Raw genomic sequence first — 6,000 nt, forward strand, 5'->3', positions numbered from 1 at the left:
CTGCCCCGCTCCAGCACAAATGCCAGCCCCTTGAAAGTAGAGCTGCAACTGTCCTCTGCCAGAGTGCCTGAATCGCAGGCCTGCTGGGTCCCTGCTGTTTGCAGGCAGCAGATGTCAGCCTTCCCTGGTGAGCCCTGGAGGCTCCGTAAGTGGCCATTAACCCCCAGCACTGACCTGGTGTGCTTCGAGGTGGAAAACAGCATGACTGCTCTTCTTCCCCGGCTTTTCTCCATTTCCTCCAAAATTTCCTAATGGAGCAAGTGTGCTTTTTTTTTTTTTGAGACAGGGTCTTGCTTTGTAGTTCAGGCTGTCCTTGAACTCACTGTGTAGCCCAGACTGGCCTTGAACTTGCAGTGATCCTCCTGCCTCAGCCTCCTGAGTGCTGGAATTACAGGTGTGCACCACTATGCCCAGCTGTGTGTTCATAATGAACACAAAATTGAGAAAAAAAACAAGCTCTGTCTTTCATGTTCCTGTTGAAAAAAGATCCTCAAGTTGAAAAATCAAAACAATTCCAGCCAGGCATGGTAGCACATGTCTGCAGTCAAGAGGCTGCGGCAGGAGGATTACTATGAGTTCAAGGCCAGCCTGGACTACATAGTGAGACTTTGTCTCAAAAAAATAAATAAGTTAAATAAATAAATAAAAATTACATAATAATAAAAGAATGGCTATTACCAAGAAATCAACCAGTAACAAATGCTGAAGGAGCTGTGGGGAAAAAGGAACTCTTCTCCACTGTTGGTAGGAGTGTAGACTGGTACAATCACTGTGGAAATTAGTGTGGAGATTCCTCAAAAGACTAGGATTGGAAGTCCTTTTTGACCTAGCTATTCCCTAGCTGGGTATCTTCCCAGAAGAATTAAAAACATCATACCAGAGTAGTACATGTGCACCCATGTTTATAGCAGCACAATTTGTAATGGCTAAATCTTGGAAACAACCCAAATGCCTATCAGTCAAGGAATGGATAAAGAAGATGTGGTGGTTTGTTTTTTTTTTAATGGAGTACTACTCAGCCATAAAGAAGGATAAACTGGAGATGTTTATAGGTAAATGGATGCAACTCCAGACCATACTCATAAGTGAAATAAACCAGACACACATGTGTAGACATCCTATTGTCCCCTTACTGTGAGAAGCTGAAAGAGTAAATAAGATCCAAAATGTACACTGGATATTATAAAATGGAAAGAAACTGTTCAAAAGGAAAGAGAAACAGATGGGGGAAAAGAGAAAAAAGGGAAAAGAAAAAAAATACATATATATGCACAAGATAATTAAGATAGTTATACTACTAATTTAGTTCATTGAAAAGAAAGGTTTGTGCTAACATTGTTTGGACAATTGAATGCCTGTTTTGTACTCTGAGTAAGCAGTTTAAAGATAATATGCAACTTATTAATCATAGTTACCCTTCCATTATCTTGTTTTGAAATTTATTTTTCTCTTTAAAAAAGTAATATTTGAAAATGTTTGTCTTGTAATACTTAGCTAAAACATTTGAATCCAATCTACCCTCAGTATCCCAAGTTTGGTTCCAGGGTACCCCACCCCCATGCTAAAACCCTTACATGCTCAAGGAACTTGTGGTGTCTTATGTACATATAAGCTCTGCGTGTCCCCTTACATACTTTAAATCACCTCTGTATTACTTATAATGTCTAATACATTGGGCTTTATACCTACAATACATAGTGGGGTCCAGGTAGCAGTTAAGCCTATAATTTTTCAGCTTGTTAATTTAATTGGCAAATAAAAATTGTATACTTGCTATGCAGGACTGTGTAGGGAATGATGCCATGAAAAAAACTGTGTGTTTAGTGCAAATACAAACGCTAGGCAAATGCTGCAACATGGGGCTGCTTCGCCTGCCCTTTCTCCAGTGTTTTTGGAACCTACATGGCTGGAGAGTCAAGCAATTTTGGTTTTTTTGTTTTGTTTTGTTTTTCACGTAGGCCTGCTAACTCTTCCTCTAGAAAGGATCATTTTTTATTCCAAACATTATATATTAAAATACCCTTTCTTTTAGTATATGCACTACCGAAGCAAGCACAAAGTACTCTTTCTTTTATAAAATGATAATTATAGTTGTTTTTAAGTGTCCTCAGAAAATAAATGTTGGCAACCCTAAATTTGTTTTATCATCATTAATGAAATTATAGTGGGGAATCTGTGTCAACTTGAAGTTACCAAGTAAACATGGTTGGCAGGAAATGAATCACTTTAAAGTCTGTCAATTTCAATTCAATCTAATAAAACAGGTTTTGGGTATCTACCCCAATTGTTTCTTTTCTTTCCTTTTCTTTTTGCCTTCTTTACAACAATCTAGACTTAATTTCATTTCACCCCAGAAAGAATGGCTATCATCAAGAAATCAAGCAATATCAAATGCTGGTGAGGCTGTGGGGAAAAAGGAACCCATCTCCACTGTTGATGGGAGTGCAGACTGGTGCAATCACTATGGAAATCAGTGTGGAGATTCCTCAAAAATTAGCTTAAAGGTCCCATTCAACCCAGCTATTCCCCTGCTGGGTATTTTTCCAGAAAAATTGAAAACATCATACCACAGCAGTACATGTGCACCCACCCATGTTTATAGCAGCACAATTTGTCATAGCTAAATCTTGGAAACAACCCACATGCCAATCAACCAAGGAATGGATAAAAAAAGATGTGATATTTTTATACGTGGAGTATTACTCAGCTACAAAGAAAGATAAACTCAAGCCTTTTATAGGTAAATGAATGAAACTAGAGACCATACTCATAAGTGAAATAAATCAGACCCGTGTGTGTAAACATCATATTGTCTCCCTAGTGTCAGAACCTGAAAGAGTAAATAAAATCGAAAAGGTACTTTAGATATAGTGAAAGGGAAAGAAACTGCTCAAAAGGAAAGAACACTGGGATGAGGGAAAGGAGAAAAGAAAGAAAAGGAGAAAGAAAGAAGAAAAGAAAGAAAGAAAAAGGGAGAAAGAAAAAACAGGGAACACATAATATATATATATATATACACAAGATAGTTGTACTAAGATAATTGTAGTAGTAATTTTTATTGGTGTATTGAACAATTAATGTTTAATTGTTTGATCAATTTTGCATGCCTATTGTGAACAACTACTTTGAAGATAACAATATGCAATATAACAACCATTGTTTCCTGTCATTTTGCTTTGAAATTCCGTATCGTTTTTATTGTTTGTTTAAATTTTTTATTCCCTTTAACATTAAAAAAGAACCTAGATAGGGCACATATAGAACTTAAAATTTCAGAAGGAACACAAAGTAATGATGAAATAAGGACTACCTAGAAGGAGTAATGCCGTCCACTGTAGCTTATACCAAAGATTTTTAAAAGTGTAATTTAAAATACTATTTTAGCAGACAAAATTGCCTGTATGTATGGTATACAACCTGAAGTTTTGATATATATGTACACAGAATTGCTAAATGAGACTAGCTAACATGTATTACCTCACGTTACAAGTCATTTATGATGACAGTGTTTAAAATTTCGCCTAGCAATTTTCAAGTATACAATACATTGTTATTAACTAGAGTCACCATGTTGCACAGTGCATGTCCTGTCTAACTGAAAGTTTGTATCCTTCGACCATCTGCCCGGTCCACCCCGCCAGCCCCTACCAACCACCTTTGTACTCTGTTTCTGTGTTTGCTTAAATTCCACATAAAAGTGAGATCATACACTGCCTTTTCATGCTTTTGGCCAAAACCTGATCATCGTTAGCCAAATAGAAAGCACAAGCAAAGGCAGGGTTATTATGGCTGGGTCTCAGAGCTAAGCTTGTAGCATGAGACATGCACTACAGTCAGAGTACTAGGCACTTTTTCAGAGCCAGGATGAGATGATGGGCTGGGCTGAAACTCAGTGGTCGAGTGTTCACCTCGCAGACGTAAGGCCCCTGGTTTGATCCCCAGCAGGGAGGCGGGGAGGTGGGGGAGACAAACAGCTAAGGCTAAGGGGAAATGTCCTCAGGGTGTGTTCCTGTCCTGCTTATACTCAGCGTGGACTCTGTGTGCCATAACCAAGTATAATCTCTGTCGTTACATAAAATAGGAGTCGTAATAGTGCCTAGCCCAGAGAGGTTTGTGAGGATTAGTAGGATTTTGTGAGATATGGTACTCAGTATTAGCAACTCAGTAAATATTAGCAACTCTTTTCCTGCTGTGTGTGTGTGACCAAAATGGATGTAATCAGAGATATTTCTGGTTAGATACGTGCTATAGCCTGAGTTTGTATCCCCCTAAAATTCATATGTTAATATACTAACTCCCAACATGATGGTATTTCTCCTCGGGAGGAAAAAAGAAACGATAGGCAAGGCTACGAGAAAATTTCATGGGAGCAGAGTCCTCATGATGGGATTAGTGTCTTATAAAAGAGACCCGAGAGACGTCTCTTCTACCATGCGAGGTGATAGTAAGAAGGGGGCACTTAGCAGATGCCAAATCTGGTACCTTCAGCATCCAGAATAGTTAGATACAGATCTGATGTTTATAAGCCACATAGTTTATGGCAGTTCAAGTAGTCTAAAATAATACAAGTGAAGAAAAGCCTGCAACAGCTTACTGCGCAAGGGAGGCATTGCAACCCAGAGAGTTTAAGAAAAAAAGCAGGCCATAAACTGTGCTTAATTGATTATGGCCCTAAATACAAAGAGGGCTTACATATAGTGATTTCTTGAGGCTGGAATGTAGTTTTTGTTTTGGTACCGGGAATTGAACTCAGGACCTTGTGCTTGCCAGGCAGGCACTGTGCCGCCGAGCTACATCCCTGGCCCTGGAATGTGTTTTAGACTTGGCCTACAGGCAGATTTCTAACACAGCAACGGTGATGTTTCCCGCCATCCAGAACCCTGGGAACAGCTCCGCTCCGTGGTCCAGCCATAGAAATCTGATAAAAATAGGAGCTAAAACACCATCCTGGAGCTGCTATTTTTAAAAGTGTCTGAGATGCTGGATTGGATTTATTTCTTCCTCAAATGGCATCTTGCTGTTCCCTCCTCCTGGTGGGCAGGATGTTAGCGTGGCACATCTGAGGGGCAGGAGCCAGAAGCCTGGGAGGCACATGTATCAAGTGGTTCCATGGCTGCTGCTCACACCCACTGTCTGCCAGGGAGGAGCGGCAGCGCCAGGGCCTCCAAGGTCTAGATGCACCTGCCCCGGCACACCCCTCCTCTGTCTCCTCCCTCCGCTCCCAAGGCTCCTCGGTTGCCCCAGCAAAGAGGTGTCCTGACACGTCCACCACAGAAGAGGTAAAAGGAAGGCAGAGAAATAGGAATGGGGCTGACATTGCTTGGAAGTGGACTAGGATTCCGACCTATAGTTCCTTAGGTTGTCTTGGCCTACCCTCCCCACAGCTACCCTCAGGGAGGAAGAGTCCGCAGGAGCCAAAGCCCCGCTTGCCCTATCGTGTGACTTGGTAAGCAGCTTATAGTGTCTGGTAGAAGGGTCAAAGGGGTGCGGCGGCATTGGGAGGGGCTCCAGAACCCAGTGCCTGAGATAAGAAAGGGCCAGAATCCCTCTCTCACCCCACAGATGATAGGGCTTCTAGGCAGCCAGCTAAACTGCTGTGCCGTTAGAGATTGAAGGCAAAGGACATCAGCAAGCACCTTGTGGCCTGAGGGAAGATCAGAATTAGCCAGTTAGCTTCTGGGTACCGAGGAACCAGGCCTGTAATGAGGGGGAGACCTGAATACTGTTTATAGGCTCAGCTGTACACACACAATGACTAAGTCTCTGCCGTGGGCAAGGTAAGAGGAAGAAAGAAGATCCCTGTCTTACAGAAGGAAAACAGGTCCAGAGTGAAAAGCAGCTGCCTGAAGTGACAGCCTCTGTGTTCTCTATACATAGTTCCGGGTACTTCTACACCTCAACATGATGTGCAATAAATACTTGTTGACTGAATGACGGACAGAGTCAAAGGCACCACTCAAAATCAAGTTAGGCACTGGTGTGTGCATGCAAGGTGTGATT

Source organism: Chinchilla lanigera, unplaced genomic scaffold, assembly GCF_000276665.1.
Source record: "Chinchilla lanigera isolate Chin_1 unplaced genomic scaffold, ChiLan1.0 scaffold00011, whole genome shotgun sequence".
NCBI classification, from domain to species: Eukaryota; Metazoa; Chordata; class Mammalia; order Rodentia; family Chinchillidae; genus Chinchilla; species Chinchilla lanigera.